General features: G+C 44.0%; 1 long non-coding RNA gene across 1 annotated transcript; it reads right to left on the bottom strand.

Annotated features, from left to right (window-relative positions):
- Positions 1–7,733: 7,733 nt before the first annotated feature.
- LOC310677527 lies at positions 7,734–15,505 on the bottom strand. Its single transcript, XR_014511229.1, has 2 exons — positions 15,184–15,505; positions 7,734–8,221 (listed from the first exon to the last, which is right to left on the bottom strand). It is a non-coding gene; the product is annotated as an uncharacterized lncRNA (long non-coding RNA).
- Between the last annotated feature and the right edge of the window lies 1 nt (position 15,506).

Here is a 15,506-nt window from a genome sequence, read left to right as displayed (position 1 = left end):
TTGGTCTAGGAAACTACAGATTGATTGACTGGAGGTTCCAGCCCGCGAAGAAATGGCAGTTAGCTGTCAGAAGTAACGTAGGCTGAGGAAGTCAGTTGACCAGATAAAGCTGAGGTGAAAGAATAGCTGAGATCTGAATATTAAGCTATTATTCCCCAGTGTGATAACTATACTTTGCTGGTGGAGATCAAAGAAGGGCCAAGAGAGGATGACCCGTGCAAAGGCCTTACCAGAAGAAGGTCACACAAGTGAGTTTTTTTAAATTGGCTAAACTGTCCAAGCCAGACATACAACTGAAGAAGTTCTGGGGTCAGAAGCACATTGTCCCCAGTTGTTGGACAACGATATGATGAGTGAATTTGGCCTGAGGTAAAAGCTTTTTACTCTGATACCAGTGTGCTCCCACCACTGGATTTCGAATCTGTGTACGCTAGCTACTATCTAGAGGTATCCTGTAGTTTCTTGTTAGCTGCTGCTGTTTCGTGCGAATCCAAGCCAGCTCTGACCCAACTTGAGATCAGTAGCCATATCCAATTTGTACCTAAGCCCAGGTCTGTGCATTTGAAATGGCTGGTGGAGCAATCTCATTTGCCTTCCTACCATCCTTGCTTGCACTCCTGCTGCGGTGAGGGGAGGGAGCCAATCAGGCTGGCTTTGCCTGCTGGTGATGTGACCCCATTGGCCACTGCTGGGAGCCAATCCCAGCTCCTGCTGTCTTTTGGGTTGTTACTGGCACGGCACAGTTGCACTTGGCAGTCTAAACCCATCTAACTCTCCTTCCTCTGGTGAATCCTCTTTCCTTGAACTAAGGTTACCAGATTTTTTCAATGAATCTGGGGACACTTATTGCTCGCTACATACATGTGAATGCTGAGAAAGCTGTAAATCTGGGGACTGTCCCCAGGAAACGTGGACGTCTGGTAACCTTCCCTTGAACCCCCTCCCCATTTTATTTTTTGAGCTTTTATACTTTCCCTTCCTTCCTTCCTTCCTTCCTTCCTTTCTTTCTTTCTGTGTACCTGTGGGTAAAACTTGCTTTTCAATTAAATACAGATCATCCAGGTGATCAGCATTCTCAGACCGCATTGTAGTATAGACAACAATCAGTTCTTCAGAAACTAACAGCACATTCCTAACTATATCTAATCAGATGTAAGCCCCAGGGCCAACGCACCTATGAGGCAAGGTGAGGCAAACGCCTCAGGCAGCAGGGTCCACTGGGGCAGTAGATCTCAGTGTCAATCTTTCTTCCTTCCCTGTTCCTGATGTACATTTTCCCTGACCCCTTATTCCCTGGCAGGGAGGGGGGCACCATTCTGAGGTCCGCCTCAAGTGCTAAAATGTATTGGGCCGGCTCTGGTAATTCAACTGGCCTGGCACATAGGTAAGTGGGGTTAGGATTGCTGCTTTAAGCTGTGGTCCTACTAACCCCCTTACTTGAGAGTAAGCCCTATTGACGGCTCCTTTTAAGTGGTCATGTTCATGGCTCCCCTGTCAGGTTCATATCTTGTGCTTTCTCACATGGAAGGGAGATGACAACCTCATAAAGATTATCTCAGGGAGGAAAGTGTTATGAATACAGGTTGGGGTGGGTGAAAGGGTGGGGCAACCAGGTAAGTCACATCAGACAATGACATCCTCACCTGCTCTTGAGGACACACAGCGGAGGAGGTGGAAACACATCAAAGAGTAGTGATGCTTACAATGGTGAGGAAATTCGAAATGAAAGCAGCTAGAAAAGCCCAACGTTGCCTCATTTTAAGCTGGCAATGTGTACACAGCCAGCGTCTCTGGAGTCCTTAGAAACTGTCACTAAGCATATGTAAGACCTCAGTGTAAACACCAGTACTCCCCTTATGTACATAATAACGCTTTGATAAACAGTTAATAGATGGCTCTGGCTCTAGTGTTGGTGGCAATCTCACGCCAAAGCCTACCATACCAGGCTCTCAGGAGTTTTAAAATGCATTCTAAGGGACGGCAGAAAAAGGTCAGATTGAGTAAATCCAAATTTTGGAGGCAGGAGAGTTCCATGGGCCCTGGAACATAAAAATTAAAGAAGCAGAAATATTTAAATTTGTGTTGGAACTAGAGAACTGTTGCCCTGCAGAGGCTATGCTGGAGAAAGGGAGTTCTTTGCTGCCAACATGGCTGCATAGGTATTCATAGCATGCCCTTTGATACAGGAGAACTTCCAAGCTATGAACCCGAAGCCCTACTCACAGGTTTCATTATATGCATGGCACTCATGTGTGGCTTTAGGAGTGAGGATGGGCTTCTAGCCCCATGACTGATGTTTGCACCTCCCTTGCTGCGCTGCCCCAACCTTTGCATGTTGAGATGTTGCAGGCCAGGCATAGGGAATCTGTGGTCCTCCAGATGTGCCTGGACTACAACTCCCATCATCTAGGATGGTGGTTTGTGCCCAATAATATCTGAATGGTTACAGGTTGGCATGGTGGGCTACAAATTTGACAAAGCCTCTCAATCTTCTGAGGCCTACCATTTCCCTGTATAGTAAATTTTTTTGGCAGAAGCAGATCCCCAGAATTTGAAACCTTTTCTGCAATGTGCTGCCTGAAGTCATTCATTCATTCATTCATTCATTCTTTTCAAGTTTATACATTTCCACTAATTTTACAATCATTTTGACATTTCAAAACTTGACTTCCTTCCCCCTCTTTCTGCGGTTCCTTAAATTTGTTTTTCATATTTTCTGCACACCCAGATTAACTTAATTTGCTCCTTTATTCATCTTCTTTCAATATATACACTTATAAAACTGCAGTTTGTTACAATAATCCTGCCAATGTTTTTACCTGTTTAAATTTATCTGTAAATGTTCAATAAACCATTTCCATTCTCATATATATATATATATATATAGAGAGAGAGAGTTATCTTGATTTCTTATTCTTCCGGTAAGTTTCGCCATTTCTGCATATTCCATAAGTTTTCATATCCATTCTTCCTTTGCTGGGACTTCTGCTTCTTTCCATTTTGGGGCAAGTAACATTCTTGCCGCTGTAGTATCATACATGGATAAATTTCTATACATTTTAGGTAGTTCTGTCCCTATAATTCCCAAAATCCTAATGAAAAGCTCATTCTGTCAAACTGCCTCCAGTGAGGAAGTCGGTAGCTTTGCTTTTTCTTGTTTTGTGGCTTCTGAGGCAGCCTGCAGTATCTCCTCTCACCTGTGGGTGGGGGGTGGGGATGCAAAGCTTCTTCACCACCCCACTCTTCTCCCTGTGGTGGCTTTGGCCCACAGTATGAAGACCCAGAGACTGAAAGACAGGGGCACGAAGAGCTACTCCCTTGTGGAAGGGAGAAAAAGCTTCCCTCACCTGTCCTGCCCCTAATAACCACAATGATATGAGCAACTCATATGAAGGAATTCTGTAAACTTATAGATTTGCTAACTTACTCGACCAAAGGAATTCTTCAGTGGTTATTTAGTCTAGGCAGAATTAATTAAACCCATATAATCCCTGCCAGATGTTTATCCGCTGCCCACTATACGACTCCTGACAGGTTTTAATTTTAATACATTTCCAATTATGGGTTTTCTCCACCTCCCTAATACATCTGCACATACAAACCTCTTTGCGTGTGTGTGTGTGTGTGTGTGTGTGTGTGTGTGTGCTGGCGGCAGAAGGACCTTTTCATTCTGGTTAACCTAAATCTTCCTTTCTGTAAATTCAGCAACTTGCTTCTGGCCTTACTTCCGTTGCCATGGTGAACAATTTATCACTAACCCCCTTTTATAACAACCTTTTACATAGCAGAATATGGTTATGTCTCCCCTTTCATACCCCCCACCAAGAAATAGCATGGCAAGTTCTTTCGACTCTCTCCCTAAAAAGACTCCTTCCTAAACAATGCATTTCACTGCATTCTTCTGTAACTAGGCTACTTAAAAAGGGTTAAGTGTATGCCAAAACCAAAAATTATACTTGGGATGGGGCCCAACATTTACTAAGTAAGGGTTGGTTCTCAAATTTCACATTAAGGTGATTGTACAGATGGAAGAATATTATTTTGCAGGACTTATTTAACAGCCTTCCTAAATACCATTATTATTCCAATTTATTAGTCACTTGACACATAAGGAGCCTCCAAGTGAATTACAAAATTACAGAATTAAACAGTACCATATATATGATATACTTCCAGGGAACCCTAACTGCTATCTGGTGCCTCGGCTTTTGCAAATCAGAGAGCACAATTCGAATACCCGTAATCCTTTGTGGTCATAGTGAGCAAAATAAATCCTGCATATTACATGCTTAAGCAACTGTGGTTTGATTGTGTAATGAATCAATCAAGTTTGATTTATTAGTCACAGTTTCCATTCAACATCATAAAATGTGGTAAAAGCTTATTCAAAGCAATGCCAACCAATACTTATTAGGTACTCTGCACTGTTTGCAGCATCGTGCAATGATACAGCAGAAAGGGGAAGACACAGGCAGGATCTAGACCAGAGCTTTCCAAACTGTGTGTCACGACACATTAGTGTGTCGGCTGCAGTGTGTACGTGTGTTGCGTGAATGCTCCCTGTGCTCCTTCTAGGGCTGGAAAAGGGTTAGTTTAACCTCTGGTTTGCAAGTAAAACTGAATTACTGTGTTGTGGAATGATGTATGTCTAAAAAGTGTGTTACCAACATGAAAAGTCTGGAAAGCTCTGATCTAGACACATAAAAACAAACAAACCACGTTTCAGGAAAACATTACCTCATAATGGGAAATCACATTGCCGAAAGATAGTAGGTAGTGACAGACACCAGGGATCAGGGGTGCCAACTTGAATAAAATATTGGCGGGGCCTAGGTAAGCCCCATCCCATATAATTGATCACAAGGCATGGCACACATGCACCATTTGAACGGCAATGTCCATCAACTTGGGGGGGGGGGCGTCCCCTCAAATATTTAATGGGGGTGGTAAAGGGTTCCCGGGACGCAGGTGGCGCTGTGGGTTAAACCACAGAGCCTAGGACTTGCTGATCAGAAGCTTGGCGGTTCGAATCCCCATGACGGGGTGAGCTCCCGTTGCTCGGTCCCTGCTCCTACCAACCTAGCAGTTTAAAAGCACGAAGTGCAAGTAATTAAATAGGTACTGCTCCAGCAGGAAGGTAAACGGTGTTTCCGTGCGCTGCTCTGGTTCGCCAGAAGCGGCTTAGTCATGCTGGCCACATGACCCAGAAGCTGTACGCCGGCTCCCTCGGCCAATAAATTGAGATGAGCGCCGCAACCCCAGAGTCGGCCACGACTGGACCTAATGGTCAGGGGTCCCTTTACCTTTACTTTAAAGGGATCTCAACCCCTAAGAGTTGACTCCTGTGCCAGGGATGTAGTGCCAGGGTCACCAAGCACAAAGAGGGATATACGCTTGAAGGAATCAAACCCAAGATTTGCAGAAGTACAAATAAATTTCTTAAAATAAAAATAAAAATGGGGCAAAGTAGCTCAGTGAGAACGGAGCATGCTCAGTAGCCAAAGAATGTAGAGCCCCAGCTGATAAAGAAAAAGGGGAGGAGGGGGATGTTTTGCTTGCAGGGAGTGGCTGCTTGGAACTCTGAGTAAGAGCTCCCCTATAAGGGACTAAGATACAGTGCAACATTTTGTTGTTGGTCGCTCTGGTGTCGCTTTATTTGCTGTAAGATTCAAGAAGATTAATTCTAGCTGGCGGAATTTCCCTGTCTTCAAATACAAACACTAGGGGTGAGCAACCTACCAGCAGAGAAGACAAAGAAGAAGGAATTAAGGCCATTAAAGGTGGGGCGGGGGGAGAAAGAGAAGATATAAATCAGAGGAGCAAAAAAATAGAGGGAGGAAGACGAAGACAGCCCCCTATAACTGCAGCACCTGCTCCCCACACATTGCAGTAGCAACAGCAAAACTATAACTACAGCCCCATCTTGTCCTTACAAAGCAAACTGTATTCTCTTTAAAAAGTAAGAAAGAAGAGGAAACTGTCTTCCTTGGTAGGTTACAGGGGGTGTGCTGGGAGGGGGAATCCAGCTATAGCTGCAGTGCAGGTCCCTTCTCCCCTCCTATAATCTCTGCCTTGTAAAGAGGACTGTGCAGGCATGAAAGAATTGGAAATCTTCTCCCTCGCTGGGATACCTGCTGCTTGCCATGTCCTTCTGGTCTTTGGAATCTGCAGAACTCTCCTCTTTTGCTGCTGAGTAGTTCTCGTGCACAATAGCACACTACACTCCAGCCTGAGGAGACTGAGTCAGAAGCAGCTGGCAGGAGTGCACCACACAGCTACTGGGGGAAGCTGGCACTTTATGGGTGGTGGGTGCTGGTTAGGAACACCTCTATTTCATGCTAATAACTGCTCTGAGTGCTCACGATTGCCTAGGTGTTGCCAGTCACAAGGAAACATGGCTTAATGTAGGATTCTTGAGCCTCATCACCTACCAGGCTACTTTCAATGGGAATTGCTAAATGCTGTCTCTACAAGGGAAGGGATTGTTTTAAAAAATATCCCCAAGATAGGAGTGGGATGTAGCAACATGCAGAAAGTGTACAGACTTGCAGCTTGTGGCTGACAGAGACTGGAAATAGACTCCAGAGAGATTGAGCAAATGATCGGATTGTGATGACTGATTATTATGTTTGTATGTGTGGATAGAAAACAGGCTCTGGTTCTGAGGGAAGGCACAGTTCCAGAGGCTGAAGCTGAAAATCCCTCTACCATTTGGACAGGCCTGGATAAATGGTATGAAGGAAATAAGACAAATATGAGAGAAGGACCTAAGTAGTGTGTCTTACTATATAATAAAATTGTAAGGCTATCATCACATGGCAGTTTGTGGCCCTAGCAACTCTACCATGACAACACACCAGTAAGCAGGTGAGCTAGCAGGCAGGCAGCCCAGGCGAACTTTAAAAGGGGCTTTGGGCAGATTATGAGGGGAAGTTTGGGGGAAGGTGGTGGGATGAGCTGGGAGCATAGGCTTTGGGTGACCTGTGAGAGGATAAGTGAAGGTTGCAAGTGAAGGAACATTGCAAGTAACATAAGACTATGAGAAACTGCCCGCCCCTTACAGGAATTTTCAGCTTCAGCTTCCACAGCTAGGAAATTGGCTTAAAATATGAGTGTCTAAGGTTGTACCCTTATTAGCCTAACAGTTAATCTGGCTCTCTCTGGGATGGCAATCTGGAGAAAAGAATGACAGAGAAGTAAGTAAATCAGAAACAGTACCCCTCACAATAAATCTCTCTGTGGGGCAGTGGCTGGGACCAGAGGTCAACAGAGGGCTCACGGAGAAGAACTGGAACAAAACTTTCAGAAAAAGTCACCAACGTGGCCTTTGCTTTCCCCTTAGTTTTAACTGGGACTGCTATTGCCTTCCATTGAAAGAAACCATTACTGGGGTCCCCCCCCGTAACTGCTGGGAAGGGGTATATTCACTTCTTTGACATGTGATTTGGTTACCTTGCACAATTCATGTGAGCAGAGGTCTCTGGGCTCATCCATCACTTTGCCCACTTCAACCCCCTGGCTTCCTTAAGGTAAATGGGAACCCTGATGGTTTATTTTTGAGGGTTCCCCTATTCCTGAAGCCGACTCTATGCCTACAGTTGTTTTAGTATCTGAAGTGTGTGTGTGTGTGTGTGTGTGTGTGTGTGTACACACACACACATGCAGAGAGAGAGAGAGACAGTGTGTTGTTGTTTCAAATGAAATAATGGATTTTAGCATCCAAACAAGTCATGTTTTGTTTGGCTCTAAGTCACCTTTTTAATAACCCTGTTTGATGCTTCTGCACAGCAGAAGCGAATGAAATGCAATGAATGCAAAAAGTCAATCAAAAGTCTATTTCCTCTAGCAAATCCACTCAATTAATCTTTCCGGGTTTCTCTCCCCCACCTTCTTTCTTCTTTAAATAAACGTGAAAGCAACAGCTCACAAAGCTGGTCTTGAAAATCCTCCGCTGCTGCCTGTGTTTCCTCTCAGAGCTGTAGGTGTCAGTATAAACATGGCTTTGAGGTCAGGTGCTTCTGGGATGTCATTCGAACCCATTGAGCTGTCCACATTATTGAAGGAGTCGGCATTCAGATGTTCAGCATGCATGGGACATTGTCTGCTCGGCTGTTTGAAGCCCTGGCAGCAGCAGATGACATCTGGTGACTAATGGGCTCAGATGTGAAAGCCGTTCCCACAATGCTTTGGGCTGCAGCTGCTCCAAAACCACAGCAAGAAGCTGGAAACAGAGAGGAGAGGATCAGTCGAGGGAAAAAAACAAATCAATACCTCCTGATTTCAGAGGAAGTCAAACATGGCCCTGACTACAAATACATTTTCCCAACCTGGCCTTTCTGGGCAAATGAAAAAGAACCACACAGCTTACTGCATTGTGGTTTAGTTTATGCCACTCAAAAACACACCCCTTTATTAAAATGACACACATTATGTGCTGCATGATAGTGAAATGAAGCCAGATTGTGTTTTCCATGAGGAAAATATTTTCCACAAGAAGAAGATGCCTCTGAATTTCTCTTGGTGGAAAGAGGAAAAAAAAGGGGGTCGGGCAGGACCTGCTGCCGGTTTAGAATAATGTTTGAAGTGGACACATTTTGCTAAACGTTTAGAGGCCAGCTGATTACTGTTGAGGGGAATGGCAGAAGAGAATCTCCCCCTTGATCCGGCTGGCAAACTGGACGCTCATTTTATAGTGTCTCTTAATTAATAGCAAATAGATTACTAACTGGGACAAGTTTGGCAGTTTTGAAATGAACTATATGGGCTTCTGGTCTGCTTCCAGGATGAACGGAAAATACTGGTTCTGACTCTTAAAGCAGGGGCGAAACTAGGCTTTATTTCACCTGGGTCAAAGACCCAGTTTGGCACACACACCCATGTGCATTTGTGTACACACACACACACACAGGCTAGGAGCCCCCATGGAGCACCTCTGCAGGCTTCACCTAGGGCAAAAAACCCCCTGGCTAGTCCCCTCCCCTCCCCATAGCTATGGCTCTGCTTCAAAGCCCAGAATGGCCTTCTTCCACATAAACCTTCCCAGACCCTGAGACTGTATTCTCCCCCTGCCCACACAAATATTTTATTAATTTTTTCACGGAGCAATAAAATAATATTAACACCAATAGAAATCATAATAAAACACAAAATTATATGTACGATACGATAATCTTTATTGTCATTGTCCCATACAAAACAACAAAATTGGAAAACTACATAAGACATTCAAAACCCAACAAGCCTGCTACCCCAGCTATCCCAACCTGGTTAGCCCCCTAAAAACTCTGATACCCCATTTTTAAATACAATATACTCCCATACAGACTCCTTACAATGTGTTTAAAACCAAAATCGCATTTGGGTAGAAACTGTTTCTTAGGCGTGTATATAGCTTACTACCATAAATGTACCTTAATCTTCACATCTAAAGAAGTGAGTCTTCCCAGCTCTCACCTGCAAAAAGTTTTCCCTTTCCTCAGCCTTACACCTTGAGGGAAACTCACTCTGTCCTGTCTCTACACAGGTCTCTCTCTTCTCTCCATCAACCCCTCTATATGTATCTTCATTTAACCTGACCCTGAGATTGTATTCTTTGAGATTCACCATCATCTGAGGTAGCGATCCTAGATAGGGCCTTGGAAGTGTTGGCACCCCAGAGGGTCTGATACTTTTACTTCCAGAGAACCTGATTGATGAGCATTCATTCGGATCACACTGCAGGGTGGTTGCATCGAGCAATTATTACCCCGTGCTTTCCAGGGTTCCCTGTCACTTTCCTTAGCACAAAACGTCATTGAAAAAAATCAGTTTTGTTGTACATGAGCACCAAATCCGCTTTCTCTGTGCAACCTGAATTTGCCAGTGTGTAATTGAACTGCATTCTCAAAGAGTGACAGTCTGGAAGTGTCTGGTGTTCCTTTATTTTTTATTACTGACACATCTTGCCATTACTAATGCTCAGTAATATTCTGCTCTTTTATGGTTATAATGAGATGGTTGTTGTTTTAAATAGTTATTTTACTTGTTAGCAGCTCTGGAGGCTTCAATGTTCGAAGAGTTGGGTGGAATTGTTGTTAAATACATAAGAATTAGATTCAGCCAGTTAAAGCAGAACTAACATAAGCACCTTCCTCAATTTTTTGCAGGCTGGGGCAAAATTTCTACATCCCAGCTCAAACTATATTGTGCATCAATTCACAAATATATTTTAAGAAGTCATCATAAATAAATTCAGCCTTTTAAGGCAGGTTTTCTCACAACATACACAATTCTGCCTAATATGTGCAGTCCTGCAAGCACTTTAATATATGCTCTTTTATGCACACTTTCCTCTAATATATGCACTTTCTATAAATATTTAGGTTGGGGAACTGCATCATAAAATGCAGAGATGTGTAGATTTCAAAGGGCAGCATTTAGGTTCACATATTTTTTTAAGGAAGCGTGAATTAGGCAGGTTCACATTAAAATTCAAACTGAATTGAATTTCTCTGCCATCCCTAATCAGCCTTTGTTTCTCGTACAGAACAGGGAAACTCATCCTTCACAATTGTTGCAGAATCAAAGGCAGAGGCATGGACTGGACTCAAATATTTTACATGTGACTGGCAATTTGTTTCTGATGCCAAGGAGAAACTATAGGAAGGCCTTCGTGCTATATGTGGAGGTAATTTGTGTGTCATGAGAAAAATGATGTCGCAAGCCACCTAGACATATGAGATGGGGAAAATAATGCATTCCTTTGGTAGGACATTAGGAAATGTTTAGAGCTAGTGTTGAAAGGCAGGTAATTTCCTTAGCTCCCGGCCACTCCACCTCCAAAAATAAATCAGTATTTTCGATTCAAGAGCAATACCAAAACAAGTAAAACCAGAAATGGAATGGCAGGAAGGAGATCCCACGCAGACCTTTGCACCATTAAGTGCTGAGACAAAGGGGAAAGAGCTCGTGTCAGATAGTGGACAGTGTCAAACAATGAATGGGAGATTGGGTTTCAGCCCGCCACTCAGCCATGGACTTCACTTGGTCAGTCCCATTCTCTCTGTCTCTCCGCCTAGCTGCTTCACAAGGTTTATTTGTTTAGGATGAAATGTGAAGAAGGAGAGAGAGACTGTGCAGGCTTCCCTGAGCTCATTGAGGAGAAGAGCAGGATAAAAACATAATAGTCAAGACAGGGGGCTGTAATTGTCCCCCCCTCCCCTTCTCCTTATGAAACAAGCCTTCCCTTGTTTTGGAGAGTATTTGGCACCCAATGGTGAAAGTGTGTGAAACTGTTTGCAATGGACGGGTATCAGGGAAAGAGTGAACATGCTGTTTTGCTGAAGCGAATGGGTCAGTAGACTCTCCTGCACTGAGCTTAGCACAGAAAGGGGTGGTCCCCATTGCTTTAGCACTGGGGGCATCAGCTCTTCCCCGTTCTCCCAAACATAAGCGGATCAGAGGAGAAAATGGCCACAAACAGCCACAAAGATGTGTTCAAGACTGGAAGGATTAAGGTTGTTTTTTTGGGTTTTTTTGCAAACGTTTTTATGCTCTCCACACCTTTTGCAGCGAAAACCAAACCTCGCGAAAATAAAGCAAAGGGCGCTGAAAAACAATACATCTGAGGGACGCATACTGCTGTCTCTCGCTGCTGCCATCTCATAGAAAAGTGCCATCTCATAGAAAACTGGCAGTTCCCAGCTCTCATGCAGAGAAATTGCAGCAAAATGTAGGCAGACATCCCCAACACTACTATGCCCTTAACTGTCATCGTGTATAAAGTGTACTGTGTGGACAGCCACTTAGAACAAGTGTGAAATAAATGTTTGAGAGACAGACAAGATATAAACAGAGGTATCTTGAAATAAAGATTTCTACTTGCACCTGCATCACACACAGCTTAACAAAAGAAAACAATTAGTTCAACCTGTATTTTCAGGCCATTTTTTGGTTGTTAGTTTTGGCTGCAGAGACACTGAAAAACAATCTCTGCCCTTTGCATATCAGTCGTCACAGATCCCATCTGCTCCAGGCCTCTACTGAGACCACACCATCAACAAAGGATTCCGCTTCTCCCAGAAGGTAAAGGCAGTGGGTTGGTCATACTCAGAGGAGATCCACTGAAATGATTGAACACAGCTTACTTTCAGTTGGTCTACTCTAACTTAGCTGGATTCAACCAAGTGACACCTTTCACCAGGTAGCATGGGGCTTCATTTGAAGGTGACCCAGAAACTACAACGAATCCAGAATGCAGCAGCTAGACTGGTGACTGGGAGTGGCCACTAGGACCATATAACACCGGTCCTGAAAGACCTAGACTGGCTCCCAGTATGTTTCCGAGCACAATTCAAAGTGTTGGTGCTGACCTTTAAAGCCCTGAACAGCCTCAGCCCAGTATACCTGAAGGAGCGTCTCCACCCCCATCATTCAGCCTGGACACTGAAGGGCCTTCTGCAAGAAGTGAGGTTACAGGGAACCAAGCAGAGGGCCTTCTTGGTAGTGGCACCCACCTTGTGTAACGCCCTACCAGCAGATGTCAAGGAAATAAACAACTACCTGACTTTTTGAAGACATTTGAAGGCAACCCTGTTTAGGGAAGTTTTTAATGTTTGATGTTTTATCGTGTTTTTAACATTCTGTTGGGAGCCACCCAGAGTGGCTGGGGAAACCCAGCCAGATGGGCGGGGTATAAATAAATTATTATTATTATTATTATTATTATTATTATTATTATTATTATTATTATTATCATTATTATTTGAATTTATATCCTTCCCTTCCTGCCAAAGGAGCTCACAGTGGCAATCATCGCCCTTGAGGTACCTATAGGAACTAAACTCTGTTCTAGAAAGATAGCCTTTTTTTGTTGAAAGGTATTTGTTGATATGGAGATCCAATACGTTTTCCTGATGACTAGCTAAGGAGTTTAAGGGACACCCATCCTCCTCATGGGAGCTGGCTGGACAGGAGAAGCGAGGTCTGAATGCAGCCTTCTGCCCTAGCATTCCACATATAGAAGCTAACTGGACTAGCAGTTGCATGTTCAATACTGGCAACAGATAGCGTCCTCCATGGCACCTGAGGGCAACAACGTCATTTGGGGAGCACAAGGTGGGCTGTGTGGCCTGCATAGTTCTGTGCTCCAACAGAAGGCAGATATGGCAAGGGCACTTAGGAGGAACTGTTGGGGTGGGCGCTGCTCCTGGTGCCCTCCCCCTACCATTTGTCACTTGAGGTGGTTGCCTCACTCTGCACAATGCTAGGGCTGGTCCTGTCAACCAGCTGTTGCATGATCTCATGTAACCTGGCCCCAGATACTTGGCAATCTCAAAGCAGACTGCCTGTGGGAGTGTGGTGTACCAATGAGCTCATAAACCTGTCTTCAACCGATGGAAGGGCTGGCTATATGAAGTGCTACTTCCAAGTGGCCTCCTTTGCTTCTGCAGGCAACAAGAAGGGAGTTGTTCGGTGTCTCAATGGGCCTGAAACCTGAGTGCCCCTGCTTCTCTCCTGCAACATAGCGTGGAGCGGATTTCATGATTGTCTGCATGGTGCTGTAGTAATTCACACAAACAGATGAAGAAGGAGACTTATCATCCAGCATTCACTGGGTGAAGATGAGTATATGTTTGTTACATTATTTGCCACTGACTCACTGAATGTAACAATGAGTGATGGAGGGAAACAACCAAGATATTTCCAGGAGGTCTGGCAGTACATCTTATTCCTGCTCTTTTACTGCCTGAAACCACATTCGTAAACGATAGCTTCTTTTTAGTTCTTTCACACAAAATCTCATTCTTCAGCTGCGCTCCTTTGCTCACTTACCTGGGAGTAAGTACCAATGAATCCAACAAGGCTTACTTATGAGTAGACATATGCAAGATTGCACTGCTAACCGTTTTGTTGTTTCATGAAAAATGCTCAGATATAGACACATCTTTCCCCCTTGATTAGGGTTGCCATATTTCAAGAGCTAAAAATCTGGACACAAAAAGCTGTAGAGCTGTTTTAGGGCAATTTCTCGATAGCTCCTCTGTCACTGCCGAGCCTGAGCCACCCACACCAGAGCCCGAGCCCGAGTCACTGCCGCCCGGACACACAAAACATTGTTTTTTTAAAAACCCCAAATCCAGGACATTTGCTTTCAAATCTATAATGCCCCCCAGATGGGCATGTAGGACCCACAAAATCAGACATGTCCAGGAATTTCCAGACGTATGGCAACCTCATACCCTCCAACATTTCTCCGATGAAAATTGGGACATCCCATTCAATAACAATAATTTTACTATTTATCCTCCACACAACTTATTGAGTTGCCCCAGCACTCTGGGCAGATTCCAACATATATAAAAACATAATAAGACATTTAAAAAACTTCCCCATACAAGATTGCCTTCAGACAGCTCAGGGGTTGGATAACTGCATACCCTCCAACATTTTTCCAATGAAAATATGGACATCCTAAAGAAAAGTGGGACATCCCAGGATCAAATCAGAAACTGGGACGGCTTCTCTAAATCAGGGACGTCCCTGGAAAATAGGGACACTTGGAGGGTCAGCAACCCTACCCTTGATTTATATGGCATGTCCATTATTTGGACATGTATATTTGTGTACATTAAGACAAATGATGTCCCCTGCCAAAAGCCAGAAATGAGCACTCAACTTCCAGTTCTGCAGATCTTCAACCTTGTAGTTTTCATGTTGTAAACTCCTGAGCACAGGGACCAGCTGGGTTTTTCTTTTGCTTATGCAATTTCATAAAGTGTCACCTGTAAAGATGGTACTGTATAACACTAATACACAACTGTTATAAGCTGCCATGCAACCTTTCTGAGGCCCATACAAGAAACATCATTTACAGGACAAGGACAAGGTTCATGAAAAACTTAAGTCTGGGGACCCAGGTCTCCAGAACTTCTGAAAGTCAGTAGAGATGGGGCAGATGAGATTTAGAAGAGAGAAATGGCGAGCAATGGGATACACAGTGGGCAGGAGAAGAATTAAGCATCCTTTTACAACTTGCCACTTCTCCATTCCTGTCCTACATATAACCCTATTCTTTTTAGTAGAAGCTGGTTTCCATACCCAATTCTGCTTTCTGAAGGTCTAGTGAAGGCCTCAACAAAAACGGGGCAGAGCAGACACATAGCAATCGAAATGAAGACCACTTGCAGCAGAATGCAGACTGACCTCTCTCAGCTGCTTGAAGCAGACCCAGAACTTAAAAGAAATCAGCAACTGCCACAAGGATTGCCTCATAAGGCTACAGATGATCTCTTTGGTATCTTCCTCATTTCGCCATATCTTCATTTTCCATTCTTCCCTTGTGTCTCTCTCAGGCCAGCAGATTATGTCCTCATGTTGAGGAGCCGTTACAAGCCAGTCACAAGGTAAGTTTTATTTGTCTTTCAGAGACCATTGTGACCTCATGTTGAACTCACACTGCTTGTGACCTCATACTGGGATGTCTCTGATGTAACAGAACCTGGCATGAATCAGAACTGAGCCAACTC

The sequence above is a fragment of the Podarcis tiliguerta genome (assembly GCF_965153285.1).
Source record: "Podarcis tiliguerta genome assembly, chromosome: 5".
Classification (NCBI taxonomy): domain Eukaryota; kingdom Metazoa; phylum Chordata; class Lepidosauria; order Squamata; family Lacertidae; genus Podarcis; species Podarcis tiliguerta.
The sequence above is the reverse complement of the archived record's forward strand: the minus strand, read 5'-3'. Positions and strand labels throughout refer to the sequence as shown.